Genomic DNA, 24,331 nt, shown 5'->3' with positions numbered 1-24,331 from the left:
CCTCACATCTCAGCCCCCTGAGTAGCTAGGATTGAAAGTGTGAGCCTCTAATAGTTGCCTGACCATTTTACTTTTTTTTTTTTTAAGCCAGTCCTGGTGTTTGAACTCAGGGTCTGGGTGCTGTTCCTGAGCTTCTTTTGCTCAAGGCTAGCACTCTATCATTTGAGTCAGCACCACTTCCAGCTTTTTCAGTTTATGTGTTACTGAGGACTTCATGTATGCTAGGCCAAAACTCTAGCACTAAGCCACATTCCCAGCCCTGTTTACTTTTTATGTATGCTTTAAACCTAAAATATTGCTAGTCTTTTTTTCTTCTATATAGTTACTTTTAAAGCAATTAGAATGAGAAAATGATTTTTTGTGCATGTGTCATTTATTTCCATTCTTTTTCTCTTTATATTTTTGTATAGGTTCATGTTTCTTTCTGGTATTCATCTTATGCTTGAAAAACTTCCTTTACATTTTTCTGTGAAGATTAGTGGCAGAGAATTAGCTGGTATTTGAGAAAAACCTTTATTTCCTCCTTCCTTTTTTTTTCCCTCGAATTTAGAATTCTGAATGACAACAGTTTTTCCTTTAGCACTTCAAAATGTTACTGCACTGTCTTTTGGCTTGTGTGGTTTCTGCAGAAAACTCTAATTCCTTTTTTTTTTCCTTCTAGACTTAATGTGGCTTTTTCTCTAGCTGTCTGAGAATTTTGTTCTTTGCCATTTTTTCTCAGTAGCTTATTATCCTGCTTGGTGTTTTGTAAGCATCTACCTGTGATTTAGAGGTTGGATTTGAATGGACTCTGATAATATTCTAGGTTCTCCTTCTAGGTTCTCCTTCCCTTTTTGTTATTTGCTTTGTGATGTGAGCTCTTTTCACTGACATACTCGAGTCCTTCCTTTCCCATTTCCCCCATGTACTAAGTGTTGTCTGAGCATGTGGGAGGCAGTCTTCATCTCTGACTGTGTTTTAATTTCTAGCATCTCTACACAGTTCTCTTTTCATCTCTGACCTTGGTGTTATTTTCCCTGATTCCACTTCTGCCATCAACATTCCAACCCTGCTGCTCTTTCCTTCCTTTGGTTTTCTGATTCTCTTGCTTTTTATGTTCACTTTCTGAGGTCATCCAACCAGTAGAATTCTAAGATTTCCGTGGTGCTTTTGTCCCTTGATGTATTTCAATTTGTTTCTGGAACACAGAAAGAAAAGACATTTTACATGTATTTTGCACTCAAGGTCTGGTGCTGTCACTTATCTTTTTCTATCAAGGTTGGTTGTTTACCACTTGAGCTACAGCTCTACTTACAACTTTTGGTGCTTAATCAGAGATATGTATCTCACAAACTTTCTGCCTGGACTGGCTGTCCTAAATTGTAATCTTCAGGTCTCAGTTTCCTAAGTAACTAGGATTACAGGTATGAGCCACTGGTGTCCAGAGTAATATTTTATGTACACAGAAATAAAAATTATTTAAAATGTCTAGTATGTCAACCCCTACTGTAGGACTGTGAGGCAATTAGGGATCAGTGGGTCAGATGCTCTAAAGGTTGTCAATTTCTTCACAGCATTTTTCTATTCTGCTTTAAGAGTTAAGTTAGGCTGATGTCCTGTTCGAGAACTTGGCTTAAAAAGACATGCTGGTGTTGTTAGTGTATCTGAACGTGGTATCTGGTATATTGTATACACATTTATTTATTTATTTATTTGAAAAAGGGAAAGTAAGGGAAAAACAAGATGAGTGGGAGGGGTGGGGGGAGGAAAGTAGGAGAAAAACTTGGGAAGGGGTAACAATGTTCAAGAAGTAATGTACCTGCTACCTGACAAATGTAACTGTAATCCCTCTATATATTACCCTGACAATAAAATGAAATAAAATTTTAAAAAATGCATGCTGGATTCTGGGGATCACAAACTACTCATGAGACTCTTTACAAAGCATTGCCTTAAATGCTCTGTTCTATAGCAGTGACTCATGCACAAGTTTCCACAGCCAGGTGCCATAGAATCTGGAGGCAAGAGCAAGAAGATGAAATACGTTGTGATAAAAGATGCCTAGTGGTTGACGCATGTGAGCTATTGAGGGTCTTTATTGTTTTTGTCACCCTGTGGAGTACCTTCTATCTGGTGACATGGAACTGCCAGTCTCAGTCCACTGGAGCTACTGTCTCCCTGACTCACCTGTAGTGCAGTGTCTGAAGATAGGTCACTCTGAGCATTTGGGGGTTAGGAGGCTTTATGCTCGATGCAGAGCATTTTGAGGAGAAATATTAAAAAATCTGTCTCTTGAATAACATTACTATTTTTCATGTATACAGGTGCTTAAAAAGAACAGTTTATGGAACTGACAAGTCATAGACATTCAGATTTGAAAGGAGGAGGCTAGAGACAAAGGATTAAAGTGTGTGTGTGTGTGTGTGTGTGTGTGTGTGTGTGTGTGTGTGTGTGTACCAGGTCTGGGGCTTGAACTCAGGGCCAAGGTACTGTCCCTGAGCTTTTTTTTTTCTCAAAGCTAGCACTCTACCACTTGAGCTACTTTTTTATGGTAGTTAATTGGTGGTAAGAGTCTCATGGAATTTCCTTCCTGGGTTGGCTTCAAACTGTGATGATCCTCAGAGATCAGCCTTCTGAATCTCTAGAATTACAAGCATGAACCCCTGGTGCCCAGCCTAAGGAGAGCTCTGCAAACTTTTATGGGCACATGAATACGTGGGAAAGTTGTTGAAATACAGATTCTGATTCAGTAGGTCTGCAGTAGGGTCTGAGACTGTATATCCAACACGACCCCGTGATTCTTAGGCTACTGGGTTCAGAAGCGTATTTTGAGCAGTCAGGTTTTAAAAGAATATATAAAGGAGTGACTGTCAGGAGAGATGGATGGCCATCTGTGATCTCTCCAAAGAAGTAATGCAAGGACAGACGCACAGAAGAGCATTTAACAAGGGAGATTTACTTAAACAAAAATCTAGATTCTTTAAAGCAGAAGTGATTCCAAGATAACAATACATCCCCAAAAGAAATCAAGAGTGGGCAGTGTGTTCAGTCCAGTGCCTTAAGACTCCAGTCTCAAGCACTTGTATAGACAGTTGGATGATTGTGCTGAGAACGTGTACATCATTAAGGAATTTCCCAAGAAATGGGACTACATTTCTGAGAAATGAGGACTGGGGAGTCATTGACCCAATAAAGTGTTCTCTGATCTAAGATTGCTATTTGTCTGTGGACCCAGAGCTAGTTGGATGTGTTAAATGGTAGAAATAAAGAGAAAGGCAGACTCACATGGAAGAAAGGATGGCCAGCAGCAGATACAGAGGCAAAGATACACCAGTGAACAGGAAGCACTCGTGATTTATAGAATCTCATTGCTAGCAATGAGGGAAAGGACTCTTCGGTGGAGTTCAAGCCAAGATGGATAAGGCAGAAGACAAGAAACACAATTACACTGTGAGTGAAGAAAAACAAAGTACAGTTGTATTCTTTCTGCATTTCTCCTATCTCTGGAGGATTTTGAGGGCTGTCTTCTGAATGGCAGCTTGAGGCCATACTTATGTGCTTTTGTTGTCGGTTGTGGGGATTGGACTCTGGGCCTGGACGCTGTTCCTGAGCTCTTCAGCTCAAGGCTATCACTCTACCACTGGAGCCACAGTGCCACTTCCAGTTTTATGGTGGTTAATTCAAAGCCTGGGCTGGCTTTGAACCACGATCCTCAGATCTCAGCCTCCTGAGTGGTTAGGATTACCCCTGGCTTGTAGTTTGCTGCTCTTAGTTCTAGGAACTTGGGTGTTTGATCTCCTTAGGATCTGATTTTGGGAAGTAGGGTTTGACCCAGAAAAACAAGCCCAGCTACAGTTTACTACTCTTTGGATTGCTTACGATTTTTTTGGTGTGCTCCCTCTGTAACAGGATCAGTGCTTATACCTGTGTGACACGACAAAGACGAGGTCTCCAGTTGGTAGGGGGCACATATGAGGGCTCGGATCAGGTACCAGCAAAATCCAGTGTCCATAGTGTAGTGTTGCTTGTTGCATGTGTCCTGAAATGATGACATTTTGTATTGCAGCTTGCTTCACTTGGGGGATCTTCGGGAACACAGAAGTCAGCAAAGGCCTTCCATCTCCATCACTTCCGTTTCGAAGGGGCTGAGATGAAGATGGGCCTGCGGAGCCATCCTTCCCCTTAATAGGAAATGGGCAGCATCCCAAGCCAATTTTCTGAGTGTTAGGGCTTGTTCCTCAGGAGGCTGAGGCCTCCAGGCTAGCTCAATTAGTAGATGCTGCAGGGTGCTGCAGTCACCAACTGAGGGTGGGCTCAGCAGCTACTTCCGTGGCCTTTTCCATGTGGCTCAGCAAAACTTTGACCTGTGGAGCTGTTCATGAAAACTAAAAGGTATTTGGAGTCCTATAAAGGAGGGACTAGAGTGAAGTCTAGTTGCCCATTTTCACTGGAAAAGTCTTTGTCCTCTGAACAAACTATATTTTTAAAAAAGTGGGAAGGCGAAGGTTGTTTGATTGGCCTTTGTGGTTGGTTTGACACAGGGCAAAATTACATTTGTCATCTATTAAATTGTGTTCCAAATGATTTGTTCAGAAAGAGAGCTCAGGGAATCCGAGAGAGTGCCTCTCAGTGGTGATGACCAGGGTCAAGTCATGAAGCTTTGTGATGACCTTCCATGAAGGGACTGAGAAAGTGAGAGTGAAGCAGGGTAAATGAGGAAAAAATGAGGAATGGTCAGCTTACAACAGATAAAGACAGTACTTCTCCATGTACTTCCCTTAAGATTAAGGCAACAAAAGTCATTTTAGGGGAAATGAAGCAGCATAACTTAAGGAAACTGAGGCTTGGTAAAGGCAACTCAGAGCTATGTTATTTAGAAGCATAACAATGCCATCTTTGCTTCAAAGGTAGACAACAGGATGCATTCCTTTCTGCGGGATCTATTCTTCACTCCAGCAATTAACACTTGTCTGGCTGGATGTGTGCCTTCCAAAGGAAAATGCTTCCCCCAGCTTAAGTCACCTCCTGCCCCAAAATGCAGGTAACAGGGAAGCTCCTGGTCTCAAGGATAAGTATCTGTTTTATGGCAGGATACAGTGTTACCTGGAAACACAGAAAGTAACAACTGATGTGATTAGAGGAAAAAAAAACTAAAGCACCTATCTTTGAAGCCAGACCTCCTGCCTTTACCCTAGAAATACCCCAATGGCCCAAGGAGCTCTGGTGTCTCAGGGTGTGTGTGTGTGTGTGTCTGCATGTCTGGTCTCTCTGTGTCTCTATTTCCCTACAAAAGCTTTCACATTCTGTTACTGTGCCCCTGCCCTTCTTTCTCTGTCTATGTCTGCTTTTTGTCTGTTTTCTTGCTAGATTCTATTACCATCATGACTTGTCCAGAATTTCTTATTCTGCGATTCAAGTGAAGGACCCTAAGTGAAGAGATCTTATACTTCAAGGGAAACTTCACAACATATCACCTCTGCCCATGACAAGTAGATATGTTCTCTTTCTAACCACTCAGAAAAAAAAATCATGATGATATCTTGTATATTCCACTGAAGATTGGCTTTTGAAACAAGTTTTGTAGATATGCTTAGAGGAAAAATATCATTTATTTGCTCTCTAGTTTGCTAGGATATTTTTAATTGTTATTTTTATGGGGCAGGGGCAAGCTTAAAAACCACCTTCTCTAAGACTTCATAAGTGGCATTCTGGGGCTGAAAGTCAAGATACAGAAATATTGCCATGTAAACAAGCTAAGGAAAGCTTGGTTGGGTCTTTTTGAAATTTTAATTTTATTGTTAAGGTGACATACAGAGAGGTTACAGTTACATACGTAAGGTAGTGAGGACATTTCTTATTGAACATTGTTACCCTCTCTTGTTTTTCTCCACTTTCCTTCCTTCTAGATCCCTCCAGCAAGTAGTAAAGTTCATTTCCAACATAGTGTCTTGTAAGTATCTCTGTTGCTTTGGTTTGCTTTTTGTCCTTTATCTCATTGTTTTGCTGTTCCCCTTCCCTTCTGTAATTCAGATAAACATATGTACAATGCACAGGGTACCAAAATCAAATACAGTGGCAACAGGGGATAATTCACAGGGGGAAAAAACTGAAAAAAAAAAAGAAATAACTTCACATAGTATGTTAAAAATAACAACCACAAAGAAAAACCTCTTGCGTCCTTCTCTTGGAGTTCATGTCACTTAGCCTCATCTTATATAGTCATATGTACATAGCTATTGCACTATTGTGATCCTTTTCTAGGACTATCCTAGACATAAATATTATAAATGAGGGAAACGATGCAGTCTATGTCTCTTTGGTTCTGACTTATTTCACTTAGTGTGATTTTTTTTCCAGGATTCGTTAAAGTGATGATAGTTCTCCAAACTTGTAAGAAATTTCTCCCTTTTAATGGGGAAGGTTATTGGCGTAATGAAAAAATGGTGACATGTCACTCACTTTCCCACCAAGCAGGAGCAATTGCGAGTTAAAGGTCTTGACAAGGCTTTTCTTCAGTTTCTGTCTCTTTACAGGATTTACAGAAAAGAGGTCCAGGGTGAGAAAGCAAGCCTGAACAGGTGGCCTTCGTATCAATAAGGTGGCATTACCATAAATCTCCAAGGGCCATTGTATGTGGTCATGGAGGGGTACAGATGGCCTTGACAGCTAGAGTTGGACAGAGCCATCAATCAACCTTTAGCACTTGTCTAGAGACAATTTCTTTTGCCCATTGATAGGCTAGCACATTTTAGGAAGTTGCCATCCTTGTGGGCATTCTTGGTTCTGTTGTCCTGGTCGCTGGCAGTTTGGTAAGCATCTTTTTCTTGTGTTTTCTGAGAGGGTTTCGTTGAATGACTTGGAAATGCCAAGCTAACTCCAAAGACGGCCCCAAATCAAATTTGCTCTTGAGCCTTTCCTTTCCCCACTCTCCCTCCATTTTTCCTCTTCTACCTAGACCCGTTATTACAAATGTGGAAGGAAGGCTCTACCAGTTGTTAGCTATTACTCAGGGAACCAAAGCCTGTTTCTGAAGTTTTTGGTGGGTTTTTACAACTATTTGGTCCTTCTAAGGGTCAAGATCTATACTAGCATACTTAATAGGAGCCTCTATAATCCTATCTTTATTTGTAACCTTATCCTTATTGATTGACACATTTTCTCTCATGGAAGCATTTTAGCATTGCTAAGAAAGTTGGACCCATGGGTTTATAACTCCTCTGTTGCCCTGATTTGACTGATAGTTCCAGAGGATCTCTAACTTCATACTGATTGGAAGAGAGAGGTGCAGTTATTGCATGCTGCTCATCAGAAGGCCGTTAGGAAACATTCTGAATGCAGTGCTTCTCGTTGGGAGGCCCGCAGAGGGAGTGGCTCAGAAAGATGTTTTCAGATACAAAGATGACCAACTATGTCTCCGAGCCCCTGCATGATGTGATCTAGGTCCTGAGAGTCTCTTTAGTTGTGTTTTTTATCCCCCCTCATGCATTATCTAACAGTACCCATTGCAAATGAGAAAGGTACCCACATGGTCTCATTTCTTCCAGCTGCCGCTCCCTGCAGGAGGAACATGAAGGATTTAGGAAGAAGCAGTCTAGAAGGGATAGAGTGTGTTTTCTTCCGGCAGAGTTGGCTAGAGAGGGACATATGGCAGAATCTCTATTGGGGTACACAATAGCTGTGTCCTCCACCCAAATCCCAGCCACGATCAGTTGTTCTCCTTTTGAGATTGAATTGCAATGCTAAAGAAGGTTTGGTTTTTTTCTTGATGTGGTTAAACATCTTCTGATTGCCAAGCTTGATATCTGTTTTATCTCAATTCCATAAAGATCTGAACATATGGGAATCTCTGATTTTTTTTTTTACTTTCTATAGGGCAAATTAAGTTGGAGAATAATACTGTAATATAAATTTCCATTTGGGGCCAAATGTCTCCATTCCCCAATTTGTACTGAGGCCAAGCAATGTTACCAAAATGGGTTAGGGCCTTCCATTAAAGAGATTCTGCAAGATAGCTACTTCCAATGACTGAAAATGCGTTCCAAGCGGGAGTCAACAGGGCTTTCTTAGGAACCTCCTACCAGAGCGCAGAAAAATAGTAGAGGGGGCCACAAGCAGGCAAATGAGGAAAGCCTCAAGTCCCTACCCCTTTCATGCTCATATCAGGGTAGTGACCCCTGACACTGTCAACTTCATGACCTGGGCTCCATCCTCCAACCTGGTGGCTTCTTACCGAGCCCAGGGGAAGTCTTTGCCAGGGTCTCTCCATGATCATATAATGTTCCAGGTCCTCCTAGGGCCCCTCCATCAGATTTTAAAAGTTCAGTGCTGCTCAGGAATGAAGAATTTTTATTTACTATTTTTTCTTTCTTATTTTTTTTTTTTTTGCCAGTCCTAGGGCTTGAACTCAGGGCCTGCCTAAGCACTGTCCCTGAGCTTCTTTTGCTCAAGACTAGCTAGCACTCTGCCACTTAAGCCACAGCTCCACTTCTGGCCTTTTCTGTTCATGTGGTACTGAGGAATTAAACCCAGGCCTTCATGCATGCCAGGCAAGCATTCTACCACTAAGCCACATTCCCAAGCTGATTTTTTTAAATAGAGAAAACTCAGTCTCTGGACAGCCTTAAGGAATAGATGCCAGAGCCTGCAACATTGTATCCCATATTAGAACTCATAGCCTCGTCTCTTAAAATAAATGAAACAAAGATGACACTGTTCAAAAAGAAGAAATGCATCACTTTTACAATAATAATTAAAAAAATAAATGGTACAATGTTCTCATATAAGCTATATAGTTCCCCCGATATGTTCTAGTTGTCTATTCCTTTGTTTCATTCTTTGTTTCATTTTGATTTTCACTTTTATCCCTCTTCCTTGCCACTTCCCCATTCTCTTATCTCCTCATTCTCCTCCTCCTCCTCCTCCTTCTTTTATTATTTATTATTTTTTTTTTTTGGCACTTGTGAACTCAGGGCCTGGGCAGTTATCCCTGAGCCTCTTTGTGCTCAAGGCTAGTGTTCTACCACTTGAGCCACAGTACCACTTCTGGCACTGGAGTGGTTAATTGGAGATAAGAGTCTCACAAGGATCTGCCTATCTCAGCAGCCTGAATATCTAGGATTACAAACATAAGCCACTGGTGCCTAGCTCCTCCTCCTCCTTCTTAAAAGAAATTTCATCTGATTTTACTGTTCAGTTTTCATACATGCATATTTCAGCCATAGTCATCCTCATTCACCCTTTCTGTTGTCCCTTCTTTCTCATGCTATACTCCCTTCCTAACAGAGCCTGTTTTACTTTGTTGTCATTCTTTTTCTTGTGCTCTTTTTATTTAACATGGAATAATTGTACAAGGTGATTTACCATAGCATTTCACATTTGTATTTATTACAACTTAAGATTCACCTTCTCTATGGTTTCTCCACTCTCCTACCTCCCTATCATCGAATAACTTTCTGTGACATTCCTTATGCTATTTTCTTACATAGACATAATTTATTTCAATATTATTCATCATCCTTTTTCTCCTACTATCCCCACAGTTACAATGTGTGTATGTATCTATGTACATGTATATGGTTTAGGTATATATTCCACAAATGAAAATATACACATGATTTTTTAAAATCTTGGCTTATATTACTCAACATGATGATTTCTGGTTCTACCCATTTTACTGTAAATGGCATAATTTCACTTCCTTATGGTTGAATAATTGCCTATATGTACTATATATTTTTCATTCATTGGTTTTTGGGCACCTCAACTGGTTTCATATTTAGTTTGTGAACAGAGCTGCAATAAATATGAGTATGGAGGTATCTTATATACTTTTTATTTTATTTTTTTCACATTTTTTATTGTAATTAGTAAAAGGGTTACATGATATTTGCCAGATAGAAGGTGCATTAATTCACATACATTGATACCCTTTCACATGTCTTGGTACCCATTACCCTCCCCCCCACACTCCCCACACCCCCCACACCCCCCACCAGTCTTGGTTTTCCCCTCTTATATACTTTTTAAACATTTTGTTTAATTGTAGTATGATGGGTCATAAGGTAAATGTATTTTTAGTTTTTGGAGTATTCCATACTGGTTATGTTAGTTTATATTTCTACCAACAACATATCAGGATTCTATTGTTCCCTGCATTCTTTGTTTTCTTAATGACTATTACCCTAACTGGAGTGAGATGGACTCTTAGTATAGTTTTGATTTGCATTTTCTTTTTTAATATATTTTTATTGTCATTAATAGAAGGGTTGCATTATATTCACCAGATAGAAGGTGCATTACTTCACAAACATTGATACCCTTTCTCATGTTCTGGTCCCCATTTCCCTCCCTGCATTTTCTTTATGTTTTAGGATATTTAATATTTTTCATGTGTCTATTATCCTTTTGTGTATCTTCTTCTGAGAACTATCTGTTTAATTAATATGCTTTCACATGCATTTTAAGATGGAAGAATGATACTGTGACCTTAATGAGCATTATTTGAATCTGTAGATTGCTTTCTGCAGTTTTGCTATTTTTATAATATTAATTCTTCCCGCATATCACATGAGAGGTCTTTCTATCTTCTGGTATCTTCTTCAATTTCTTTCTTCAATGTTTTATAGTCTAAAGTGTAGAAGTCTTTTACTTCTTTGGTTAAGTCTCTATATAATCTGAGGCTGCTAATAATGGAATTATTTTCCTGAATTCTTTTTCAGGCTGTTAATTTTCATATAAAGAAAAGTTACTGAGTTTTGTATGTTGATTTTATATTCTGTTACATTATTACCTTGAATGTTTTGCCTCTTTGGGGCTCAGTAAGTGCAAACTAGGATTTGGGCAATTATAATGGTGCCTCATTTTTATGAATGATAACAAGAGATTAGGTGACACTCAAAACAAGTAAATGAGAGTAAATCAGTTTTCGGTACATCTTTTAACAGTTGCAACAAAGGACTCAAATTTCCAGTGCAAACAAAACAAGGCACTGGGAAATGTCTAATTGCTTCACTGAAAAAAAAATCACACAATTTATTCCCCTATCACAGGGAAAGTAGAGCAGCAAAACAAATATGAAATGAACAAGCTGTAGAATGGAGTAGACTGAAATCCAAGAGAGGACATGAAGAAATCAGGAAACATGTGAGATGAAAACTTGGCAGAAAATCCTAACAAAGAGATAGCCATAGGTTTGGATGTAAATCTCCATCCATTGCATAGTGTTACTGCACTGAGATTGACATGCAGACAACAGAAGAACCAATGATGATCCATGCAGATCCATGGCCTTCAGATCTTATCCTGGAGGTATTCAAGGGGCTGATAGCTCATGACATTAGGTGCCCCACATTGGCTTTGATCTCATGAAAGAGATCTAAGGAAACTTAAGTGCAAAGTTAGCAAAGATGTTTTTAAAGACAAGCTTACTAGTTCTTCAGAAAGGCAGTATAATGATAACATTAATGAAGATATGTATATTACTGTGGCATTCTTAAATAAATAGAAGGGCATTTCTAAGACCCAAGGAAGAGCAGTTTGCTAGAAAGATTTCTTCAGAGTCAAGATGACAGTTTGAGGAAAAGTGTACACATGAAACTTCAACTTTAATGACATGAGAATGAAGCATCTGGATCACCACTAGTGTTGGCAAAACCCTAGTTGGAAGCCATGGATTAGGACTGCTATTATGCCAAGAACCATGTAGCCAACCATTATTTCAGGTCAACTGTGGAGCAGGGCCTGTGTCCCTGCCTCCCCCCTGTTACTATTGTTGCACTTCAACCTGTGTACTCCATATCATATATGCATGGGAAAAAAATGTAATTCCCATCAATATTCATTTGCCCAAATCCTTACAGTGAGCTATGAAATAATCCTGTATACTGAACTATGAAAAATATGGGGAATCAGAATAAAATTGCCACTGTAGAATTTGCAAATTAGGAGATTTAAAAATATATGTATAGCTGGAGATATAAACAACTATATAGACATAAAACTCTATGATGGGCTATATACTCTATAGACATAATATTTTATTTCCTAAATTAATATGTATCTAGGATATACAAACCCTGAGCCTAATTTTCGTTATGTTCTAAAAACTAAGTGCCAGTGATTGTATATAGAGATTCCCTTCTTGAACACTTTTATTTGTTAAACATGTCATTTGAAATATGATGTAAAAATCAATGTTAATAAATTCTTTAATAAATGTATATATGATATATACTATATATAGTTTAAATACATTTATGTATAATGGCACAAGACAAATATTTACATATACTTTCATATGCAAATGAATACATATTTATTTCTATACAGTGCATATAAATGTGTAGTTGCCAGTAGTGAACCATACTTGGATGGACTCACAGTCTACAAAAAGATTAGTGAAAAGTATTTTACCCTATGTGTCTCAGTTTTCTCACCTGAGTAATAACATAATGATAGCACCTATGGCACAGGGCTGTTAGGTGGGTTAAAGAGTTGATTCATATAAAACCACAAAGACCTTGCCTGGCACATAGGATAGAATACACATTTTCTCTCATGACGCAAGTTGAAAGCATAAAAGTGCTAAAAGGGGATTGGATTCTACGAAGAGTTCAACTTCAGCCTTTCCCATGGCAGGCAGATATAAAGGGTAATGACTGGCCTATTTCTGGGGAAATCTGGAAGGAAATTTGAGGGAAACATTGGGAAACATGTCATCAATTTTTCTTTATATCATTCATTGCCCCCTCCTCCTCCCCCACTTTACTTTGTCAATAAATCCAAAAAATCTGGGTTTGAACTTTGATTCTGCCACTGATTATCTGAAACAATGACACACTTCTGTTTTTTTATGACTCAACTTTTATTGTTGTTGCTATCTTAAAGTAGTGGTATGAAGGAGGTGACATATTTATGAATACAATGCCTTTTGATCAATATCACCCTTTAATGACACATTTCTTAATGGTCTCTGCTGTGTGGAAAGAACATCTCTTTTCAAAGCAGGTGTGAGAATTGAGGGGGAAAAAAACTGTGACAGGTTCAGAATAGTCCTGTAATAGATGGCCAAGCCCTCATCTCTAGATAAGTGAATGTTGCAGTAGTGTAACAGGGACTTTGCTGTTAAGATTAAATTAAGGCTCTGAGATAGTAAAATTATATTGGGTTATTTAGGTCTGCCTAAAATTACCCCAAGTGTTCTCATGAGAAAGGCTGCAGTTTGGCAATGAGGGGGGAAACAGAATGACCATGGAAACAAGATGCCATATTGCTGGCTTTGAAGAAAAAGGAGGCAGAAGGGTGCAAAAAACAGGTGTAGAAGGTGACCAAGTCAAAGAAATCTCTAGAGCTTTCAGAGGAAAGCTCACACACCTAAGTTCTGATTATGGTCTAGAGGTACCGATTTAAGCTTTCTGGCCTCTAAATGTACAAGGCAGTAAATGTATGAATTTTTATACCACCAACTTATGATAATTTCCTTTAGCTGCCAAAGCAGCTATGGAGCACAACAAATGTTTTTCATCCCTTCCATAATTAGGGAATCATCACTAGCATAAAAGATGGTTGGAGTAAGGCTACTGTATCATCACGTATTCCCATGAAGAATCCTGAAGTCATGGAATAACACTTCTCTCTTGTCTGAATGTTATGTAAGTGAAAAGCTCCTCGTAGGACCCCAAAAGAATATTATGAAATTTGCTTTTTGAAGAAGTCATTCCTCTAAGTGACCAGATGTCCCAAGTAAAAGCACTTCTGTCCCCAAAGGTACTTGTCCTGTAGTCTGAATTACATAGTCTTAGCAATGTTGCCAGAAACTTAAGAATACAAAGATGTAGTTATTTCTGAAAAGAACTCCACAAACAAGAAGGGAATAAAAAGGGGGAAATGAGTTTTGAAGTGATTTTCAAGCAGTGGGTTCAGAATGTGATGTCCTTTCATGTTTCAGTTTGGGAACAGAAGCATGGTTTGTCTGGGGCAGTTTCTCCAGGTTGATTAATAAGCCCATAGTTTTTGAGTCAAGATAGTGGAAAGGACTGGTGAAGTTATTTTTTTAAAGTTACTTGAAAAAATATCCTTCACATAAAGCATCCATGAGTTTAGTACCACAAAATAAATTAGTGAGCCTTTTAAGATCTCGAGCAAAAGGTTCAGGAAAGGGTAACAGTCTTTTAGTGATCGAATGAAAGGATAATTTTTATTTCCTGCACATCTCTGCCTTTCTCCTTGGACACATGAGCAGATCCAGAGGCAAGTCAGCAGCAAGACATTCTCCTGTATTTTCTCACTACTGGCTCTCTTTAACCTTTCACATTCCACTAGATGATTATCTTGAAGATGTCCGAGTTCCCATCCCATAAATTTGTAGTCATTCACTTGTAATGTTTTTTTTTTCTTTTGTACTGGTACTGAGGCTTGAACTCAGGGAGTTCAAGAGCCCCTTACTTTTTCACTCAAGTCTGGTACTCTGCCACTTGAATCACAGCTCTATTCCTGAATTTTTGGTGACTAATTGGATATGAGTATTCACAGATACTTTTTTGGGGGGTGGTGGGGATGGGGACTGGGGTGGCTTTAAATTGTGATTCTCAGCTCTATGCCTCCTGAGTAACTAGTATTACAGGCATGAGACACTGGTGCCCAGGTGGTTTATGTACTTTTGAGATTCTACCTTGTTACCTTGTTAAATGACAACCAATTGAACATGGTTTTTAAGAAAGAGCACAAAGTTTGTTTTTTGTTTATTTATATTGTGTTTTATATAGGAGGGAATGTCATTATTACTTCTCTATGCATATTTACATTTAATGTTCTAATGAGTTCACTCTTCCTATACTACATGCCCCTTTCTCCCTCTGCCCCAGAATATGGACAAATCATGGTACCCGGGTGCTGGGGGCTCATGTCTGTAGTCCTAGCTTCTCAGAAGGCTGAAATCTCAAGATCTGGATTAGAGATTCTTATTTCCAATCAGTCACCAAAAAGCTAGGAGTGGAGATGTGGTTCAACTGACAGGCTGCTAACCTTGAATGAAAAAGTTCAGGGGCAGTGCCTAGAAGTAAAAATTGAAAACAATTTTTTAAAATCCCATGATATATTATTACCATTGTAGGAAGTCAAGGAAGTGATCTAACAGTCCTTTGAAAATTCCTTACTTTGATTTGGAGGCCTCAGATTATTATACTCAGATGAGATACGGGTGGCAACACTTGGGAAACTGTAAAGTGTTGTGTGAATGTTAATCATCATCTTAAGGGCAACAACCATTTCCCACTAGAAACTATTTGGAAAATTAGAAGAATATAAAATAGGGCTGCTAATGGGCAGTTACTCCTCCTCCTTAACCTGATTCTGCTTCTTTAGAGGGTTTGCTTCCTGGCTTCTGGCCCTGCATGGCACAGGCTGTCATCTGCTCACACACCCCTGAGCTCTCCTCCCCAGTGACTCCTTCACTGAGCTAAGTTCGAGTCCTGACTTTGGCAGCCAGTATTGTATACATCATGCATCACCAACTGCAGACTTTTACCTGTCTTCTTGCCTTTTGTCCTTTATCCTCTCTCCCATCTACCTCTTTGTTCCTAGAACATCTATCTCCTTATCTCCATAGTTATGCTACTGTTAATAAGAAGGGGGCTTGGAGAAATATTAGCAACAAATGTCATGAAGTTCATATACAAAGGCCCATGCCATGTGGCTCGAGTCAGGCCAGATCACGAAGGGCCTTGCCTAGGAAGGGGAGGCACTGCAACTCCACTGTCAATTCAGAATTTGCTTTTTGGAAACGTTTAAACAGATAGTGATTAGGACTACACTTACCTTTGCCATAGGTTCTTCTGAGAGCAGCACGGGGGACAGATTGATCTTCGATGGGGTTGTGGGCTCGGTAGGGTAGAGTGGACAGTATGGAGAGGTCAGGCTTGGGGTGTACAGTTATCAGTGAGGAAGATATTATAGTGTAACCAGCAGACAGTGACAAGATTGAGAGATAGATCTGTGGGAAAAGGGATTTACATAGATCATTGATAGGAGTGATCTTTCCCCACACAGAAATGATCCCTTCCCAGACTAAACAGCCATCATTTCCATTTCATTATGGTTCTTATGGTTCTACCTTGTGTTTTGAGTTCACTTATACGGTTTCATCTGGTAAATAATAAATTCCGAGGGGACATGGGCTGCTGTTTTATTTATAGTGTATCTTTGAAATGTCTGACTCTATGCCTCAGTCATAGAAATACTAAATATGATGCACAATAGAAGTGAATTAGATTTTTTCATATTGTATAGCTTATGAAGCACTTCCATGTATAGGCCACTTCATACTTGTACCATTTTGGGGAAAAGCAGGTATGATAGCTGTTAACATTTCCATGTTTTCAGATGAAAATTCATTGTTCAAACCTATTTGTGTAACCCAGCTAGTAATTGACAGAGCTGGACTTTATACAGTTTTTCAGCATGCACTCTCTCAGATCCAAAGGTCTGAGGGTCCTCATTTAGGACTATTTATTCTCAACAGATTAGATACAATCTAGTTTGCCTATTGCCATAAAAAAGATATGATGGCAGTGTGCTCAGCACCAGGAAAATCTAAACAAAGCACAATGTACATGTGCAATAATGTCTGATAGTATTCAGCAGGATTTTTTCCCCATTCAAACACTTACCTATATGCTTCCAGAAGTAAAAATCTGGAAATCACTTTTCCTTTTCCTAGGAGGGTTCAGGTTTTGGTTTTACCAACCAAAGTTGCTCAGACCAGTTGTGGAATGGGGAAAAGAATGAGATGCTTATCTGCTACATAGCTGTAGGCAGGAATGTGAACATTATCAAACAGCATAGAGTCCTTAGTTTTCCCTAAGAACTTCCAGATGATGCCCTGAGAATCACCCACAGCAGGCTAAGGTGACAAGTGGCACAGGTAGCTGCTTCCTATGAAACTGCATTTCCTGAGTGATTGCATGTTTTCAGTGTTCTCTCTGAACTTCACACTTCCTAGCCCTTCAATGGTTGGGTAAATTGCTAAATCCTCACAACAAATCCCTTCTTGCTTTACATACTTACAGTGGTTCTGTTTTCCTTCCTTTTCTACTACCGAGAGAAAATGAAAGGGTTGAAAAGATATTGCAAGCTGGCACCATGTATATTTTAGAGGCAAACAAGACTATTTGTTTCTATAACCCTTAGACTATTCTTGCAATATGCATGGTCCTTTATTAAAGAATACAGAGAAGTGGATTGTGATTTATAAATATTTCTACTACCAGTGGTGTATATATAAACTTCTAGTGGTTTGATACTTAACATGTTGTTACTCAGAAAAACATGGCTCTTCAGATGACTCCCTACCCATAAAACACTGGCAGAAAGCTGTGCTTTTACTGTGAAGTTTCTAATGGAGTTTCATAATGGCCAACTGCAGAAACAAAAGATTGTTAAACTTGAAGTTTCATGCAGAATCATGTTCAGATGGGTTTCTGATAGATGGAATTTAAAGAAGATTCCAGTAACCCAGGGGTTGATAGAAAGATATTCAAATGGACTGGCAATTTCTGGACAGAGAGCCAGAAATTTCCATGCATATCTTTGGGATTATTTTTTCTTTATCAAATAAGTAGAATGAAATTCATGATGCCTGGATAAAAATATGCAAACATTATAATTTTACCTTTCACTAGGATGCTTATTGTCCCTTGTAGATAATAAAAGCCTCTGTCAGCCATCCAACTATACTGATCACCTTTTTCAAATGAAGAGTTGTTATTCATTATCTGTCTTGTGCTAATTTCCTAGGCTAGACAGCATGCTTGCAAACAGAATACATTGGCTATGGTTCAGGTCATTGTATCTTGGTTCTCTTGGGTCAGTGCACTGCTGTGTCTTATGGTGCTGGCCTAGCTAAGTTGCTCAATAACTCTTGGACGTTTCAACAGTATTCCCAAGGCTTGTAGACAATTTTGGTATTTCAGAAACTTCTTTCTCCATACTGAATCAGACCTTGATGAGCCAAAGTTCATTCTTCTAACCTCTAGGGATTGGTAGATCTTGCCTTGTGCTCAGTTCACTGAATATCTCAGAACTATTTGTCTAATGTCCTGGGATTGTCCCAAACCAAATCTACTTTGCTAAACATTTTACTTAATTTAATAACAAAAAAATCCCATCTGAATTTTAATGAAAATTTAATCCATATGTTTTATTCTTTTTGCACTTAATCCATCAAAATATTTTGTAAGAGTTATCTGAAGTCCAAGAGCCATTCTATGTCATCCTTTTAAATGAGTCAGAGTAAGTCTTCCTCTTCCAATATTTTTTCCCAAATAATATTGAGGTTTTGCCCAGCCCCTCTGTGACACAGATCTTAATCTGTATTTACTCTGACTTCCATTCTGCATTAATTCCACTCCAATGTGATCATTAATTGAAATGGCTCATAAAGACATTATCTCTTTTATTTTCCTATGCTACCTGGAGAAGGTAAGATGAAAAAGAGGGGAAAGGAGAGCACAAAGAAAGGTACCCTAGCTTTTTCCTTTAGGGATGAGCCCAATGGCCTAATCTCTAGCCATAATGTAAGCCTTCCAGGGCCTTGAAATAATTCAATGAGGAGCCATATTCCCATTCCATATTGAAGGAGAATCAGAAAGATGATTAAAACTTGCCCCTCTGTATGAACTCTAGAGTTATAGCCATTAGGGAAAAATTTGAATCATTTGAAGTCAGCTGGTTAATTCCTATTTCCTTATAATGTAAAGTTGAAGAGGAAGACATTCCTTAGCAGGTTGGTAAAGAGACTGTAGGTGCAACACATTGATGCATTTACTATGTGACTGGCTATGTTTCCATGAGTAACTGACAGTGTGGCAGTGGCTCGGGAGAATGGGGGATGAGGAAGGGAGGGCCAGTGAGGGAGGCTGGTGGCCTTGGCTGCATTCTTCAATGAGGTCATTGTTCCCTAGCACTGCCCTGCTGTCTCTGTCCTGCTGCCAGGATCCAAAGAGCTCCAGATGCAATTGATCTCATTATAGATCAGAACAGACTTGGCTCCGACAGCTTGCTGTTTCCTAGCGATTAGGACATAGCATATTTTTCTCCCCACCCCCTCTCCCCAGTACTAATTTAATCCCTTAGCTGAAGGTTCTTTTGTCTTTGGATTAATCTAGGGTTAATCTAAGTTTACTTGCTTGCTGCAAGTCTGAGCTGGCAAGGTAGACATCATCTTCAAATAACTCCGAAATCCCTGCTCCCACCATTGGTGTGTGCTCTAATTTGTTTAACTTTTGTCTACATTGGAATCAGACCAACTAGAAGAAACTGGGCACATGGCTTAGGAGGATTAAATCAGATATTAGTTCTGCATCTTATCTGAGATGTAATTCTCATTTGGATGTGGACTTATGAGGAGGTTCTCAATTCTTTATTTTCCTTAGAGCAGAAAAGAAGAATTTGGAGGCATGAAAGGAACTTCAGAATACTGCAGATCTATTCTTTAGCTTCAGTGAAGAGTCTACTTAAAATAGTCCTTTAATTGAGCACACTTTGCCTTTCTTTAAACTCCTTGGCAAAAGACCCACCGACTCCTTGCTAAGTTATCTCTCTGTAATGTAAAAAGCTCCCTAATGAAGCTGATTATGAGATTTGGGGAGTAAGGGAAGATGGGTTGAGAGATGCCTTTGCCCCATGAGAAAACTAAGGTGGAAGACAGTACAGCCATCTGCTCAGATCCTTAGCTTGGCCCAATAATAGTCTCTAACTTAGCTTCAAGTTAGTAACATGCCCCGTTAGCCTCAATGTTCTTAGCTATAGGATGAGGATGGTCTCTTTAGTTCTATCGAGTTTTTATATTCTTCTCACTTATGATTCACTTCCTTTGGGAAACATTTTGCGGGGCTTAGAAGGAAAATGCAATGATGTGCAGTGCACGTCTTCTAGAACCTTCTATAGACAGCTGACAATCTACCCCTAAGTCTAGAATATAGACATTTTGAGGGGGTTTTGGTACATACCAGTCTCATACTTTGAGTTACTATTAGAGTCATCTGAACTTACTTCCACCTTGGAAGCTGAAGATGTAGCCTGATCATCTGTGATGCTCAAGTGGACCAATAATTTCAGCAACAAGCCTGCCCTTATGGTCCTTTGTACTAGACTTTCACGACCAAAGGCCCTGCTCATGTAGGCTTCCTCACCACACCCTCATCCTTTTCTTTTGGGTTTCCCCATAGGTAAGAAAACTCAAGTAGATTGTAGCTTCCAAGGGACAATATAGAGTAACCAGAAAAGCCATGATTCTTTTCCAATAAAGACAATCCCTGATGTTTCAGGAGTATTGATTTTAATGTTCTAGGGATATTACCATTGCTTGGCAGCATTTACCCAGGCAAAGGCAGTTTCCACTTAGCTCTGGGAAATGCTGAGCAAGGCACTTACAAAGCAATTTTAAAGTCGTGGACATAAAGTATAGGTATTGTGTAATTTAAGGCACAGAAATGAGCCTTAGTAAGTTACCATTCCATAAGGCTCAGGTTTTGTTTTGTTTTTTTAAAGCTAACATCTGGAAACTACCTCTGGTTTAGATTACTGATGTCAAGCAAATAAAAATATCAGTTTTTAAAATGAAACATCTTTTAAAATTAATATGACTAAGAGTAGTTTTATGTAAACATCAGATTGCTGGAGATTCAGGCCAAATTTCACATTCAAGGGGCTTATCTTTTTCTTTCCTTTTATATTTATTTTAAAAAATTGTACAAAAATTATAGATTCTTGGAAATCAAGAGAGTTCTTAGTATTTCACTTGAGAAATTATGGAATGATTTTTCCCTGAAGACTAGAGTTTTTCATATTTCATTCAGTTGAGAAATTATGGTATAGTTTCTCCCTGAAGACTACAATTTTCCATCCTATGTTACATTAAAGTAGGACATTTGAATGTCAAATGACTCAGCTTGGGAGATGGTAATGGATGGATTCCAAAATCACTCTTTGATAGTACCAGTTTCTACAAAGTACTTATCCAAAATTTGGATATGTTTTCCAAAAAATATACCGAAGAGTATATTCACAGATTTTTTTGTTGTTGAGTGAAGAAAATCATCAAATGCTAGATATCATCAAAAGCCACATTCTGATATTGGATAGGTAATTTCTGACATTTCATACACACCATTAAAAACCATGAAAGTTTGACCCTGCATAATGAATTTGACCTGTAAAGATAGTGCATATATCATGGCTATGCACCACTCAAGGACAGGATGGCTTAGAAATGTTTTAATCTCAGTAAAAAAAAAAAATACCTAAAGAATACTTCAGGTAGAAAAACGAAATCTTGAACTTTCTGTCTGTGCCATACTTTAAGTTGTGCTAAGGATGTCAGCATTTTTCACTAGTGCCAACGGCACTAATCAGAGCTCAGAGACATGCTGCTGTCCATTAGTGCTTCTTATAGAGAAACTTATATTCTGCCTTAACATCTTTTCTTCCCAGAGCAAAAGCACCCTTTGCTGCCCCATGATTTGATATTTAATTATGGTTATTCCAGGTACATTATTGTCAGTTTAGAACATATAGCAGTCAATTGGATTTTCAATGATGAAATGTAACGATTGCCAAATACTTATTGTTTATAAATGTACTACACACGGGTTTATCCATAGACTGGGTCTCTGTATTATATACATTTGATGTCATAAACTACACAGCAAATAATTTAACATAGGAATCCAAGAAAACTTGTCACCAGAAATAAAATTTGCCCTCAACTTTGTACTTAGCTGTATAAATTTCTTGGAAATATTACTTTGGACTTCTGTTATTTACGAGGAGTGAAACTTGGAAATTTTGTGTCTGCAGTGTTGATCTCTGTCTTTAACAATTAAACTAATCAACTTTGAGAGCATAATTTGTACTTATCAGAGAAAAAAATTCAGTTGGCATCCCTTGACTGCTTATCTACACCACATGCAGTTCTGATACTGGCCTTCTATTCCTTCTCAACAAGGAAATAGATAACCCTTCTTTTTCAAATCATAACATGACTTGGAAGGTACACAGGGAACTTATTTGTAGTACAAGCAGTGTAGGGGAACTTTCCATATCAGTTGGGTTCAATAGTACAGTTCTTTAATCCACATATCAAAGAGTCTGGCAGTGATTGTGTTGTATAGCTTCAATGGCATATTTAACTAGGTGATAACTGCTGTAGTAACATTTTGGCATGTAAATGTATAAGACTTTTGGAAGGTTAGAATATTAGAGACAGGGTAGCTAGTTAAAAGCTATCCTGATTTATCAAGGGCCTTATCAATAGCCAAAGCCTATTTTGGAGTAACTACTTCAGAGATCTCAGTATCTTCCCATGATTCTTTTCCTAAACCATTTCTTAGGTCAATCTTTCACTGACAGCCCAACATGGCATACCTGTTTTGGATAGTCTAGTCTTAATGATAAGATGCCTGCTATCATAATTTCTATTATATGAATTTAAAATCTTATTTGCTGCTTGACTGATAGTTTATGCTTGTAAGTCTAGGAGCTCAGGATCTCGAGATCTGAAGATCATAAATTAAAGCCAACCTGGGCAGAAAAATTCATGAGACTCTTATCTCCAATTAACCAGTAAAATGTCAGAATTGGAGGTGTTGGCCCCCAGCCTTGGGTGAAAAAGTCAAGCAACAGCTTGAAGCCCCAAGGGAGTTCAGGTTCTAGTATTGGAAACACAAGAAAACAAAAATAAAATCTAATCTGTCCCATTTAATAGGGAGTTTCTTGGTGATGTATATGTTTACAAAGTTAAGGCCCCACACATCACAGAGACCCTTTAAATGCTTCTAGAATTAAACTAGAATTAAAGAGTTGAAACTCACACCACTAGCAGTATGTTGAAGAGTAGGAAAACGAAATCCAATCCATGTTCCGTGTTCCACTAACAATTCATTCCTTATTTGAAAAGACACCGGCGTGAATAGCACAGACACATGGACCTTCTAAGAAAATCCCCTCTTACTTCTCCAAGGCTCAGAGAGACACAAACAACACATGGGGGAGATAAAATTAGAATTTCCAAGTGCAAGAGCACAGGTGCTTATTTGTATTATTTTGATGGCACAAGCCATCTTTGTGTTTGTCAACTCCCTTGAATCCAAACAAGGCATGACTCTGAAAACAGTGACTGATGGTGAAATCATTGGTTTCCACAAAGCGTCCATTACAAGGGGGGGATGTTTTTTTCTTTTCTTTTTTACTGCCACCATAGTCAGAGTAGGAAGATATTGCTTATTTTAAGTACACAGGCATTACTTAATGCACGTTTTAGAATACTATTGTTAAAAGATTCCAGATACATTCCAAAAATACAGCATATTTCTTGCTCTTGGGGTTTCATATTGTTGTTAACATAAAGCTTTGGTATCAAATTGCATAACTCTTCTGATGTGGGACTTCTTTTCAAATCTTTCAGCAGTCCTCAAATCCCCTCCAAGCACTGTGACAGTCTAATTCAACTACTAATAGTATTAATAACATTTGCTAGATGCTTGCTAGGTCCCAAGCCCTGTGCTAAAGGCTCATTATGGATGCCTATTTCACCCTCACAATACCTTGGTGAGGTAGATACTGTCATCTTCATCATGAGGAATCCTAGATGCAAAGCAGTTAAATAATTGCACAAAGTAATTTATCACCTTTGATGTTGCTTCAAAGAAAATGTTACAGGCTATAAGGGCTGTTCCTAAAGTATTTCTCAGCCATCTTTGGACATCATTATGGGAATGTTTGTAGCTAGGTATAGTCAGTAGTTATTTTGGTTGTGCAAATACTACAATGTGTTCTTTAAAATCTGGTTCATGTATTTATAGCACTTTTATTGATTTTACAACTTCTTCTCTTTTGGTATTTCTCTATTATTATTTTCTTGTGCTGGTTCTGGGCCTTGAACTCAGGGCCTTGTGGTTTTGCTTGGCTTTTTTTTCCCATATATTTTTATTGTAATTAATAGAAGGGTTACATTATATTTGCCAGATAGAGGTGCATACTTCACAAACATTGATACCCTTTCTCATATCTTGGTCCCCATTTCCCTCTCCCCACCCCTCATCTTTTTTTTCCCTCTTCCCCTATCCTATTTCAAATAACCAAATAATATATACAATATATCAGATAATAAGGTAAAATACTGTAACCATATGATATAACCAAGGGACACCAAAAGAGATAACATAGTACATTAAGAACAACAATCACTCATTATATGGCTTTTGTTTCTATATCCTGGAAGTTCTTTCATTTAGCATCATCCTACATGGCCTATGTATCTAGGTTTTGCCCTATTGTAATCCTCTGCTAGGAGAGTCCA

General features: G+C 38.6%; 1 long non-coding RNA gene across 1 annotated transcript; it reads right to left on the bottom strand.

Moving 5' to 3' along the window:
• Nucleotides 1-830: 830 nt before the first annotated feature.
• On the bottom strand, nt 831-16,714 carry LOC150064348 (uncharacterized). Its single transcript, XR_016535151.1, has 3 exons — nt 16,644-16,714; nt 15,793-15,967; nt 831-1,177 (listed from the first exon to the last, which is right to left on the bottom strand). It is a non-coding gene; the product is annotated as an uncharacterized LOC150064348 (long non-coding RNA).
• Between the last annotated feature and the right edge of the window lie 7,617 nt (nt 16,715-24,331).

The sequence above is a fragment of the Megascapheus bottae genome, chromosome 4 (assembly GCF_031878675.1).
Source record: "Megascapheus bottae isolate mThoBot1 chromosome 4, mThoBot2.hap1, whole genome shotgun sequence".
Taxonomy (NCBI): Eukaryota; Metazoa; Chordata; class Mammalia; order Rodentia; family Geomyidae; genus Megascapheus; species Megascapheus bottae.
This window is presented reverse-complemented; position numbering and strand designations above follow the sequence as displayed.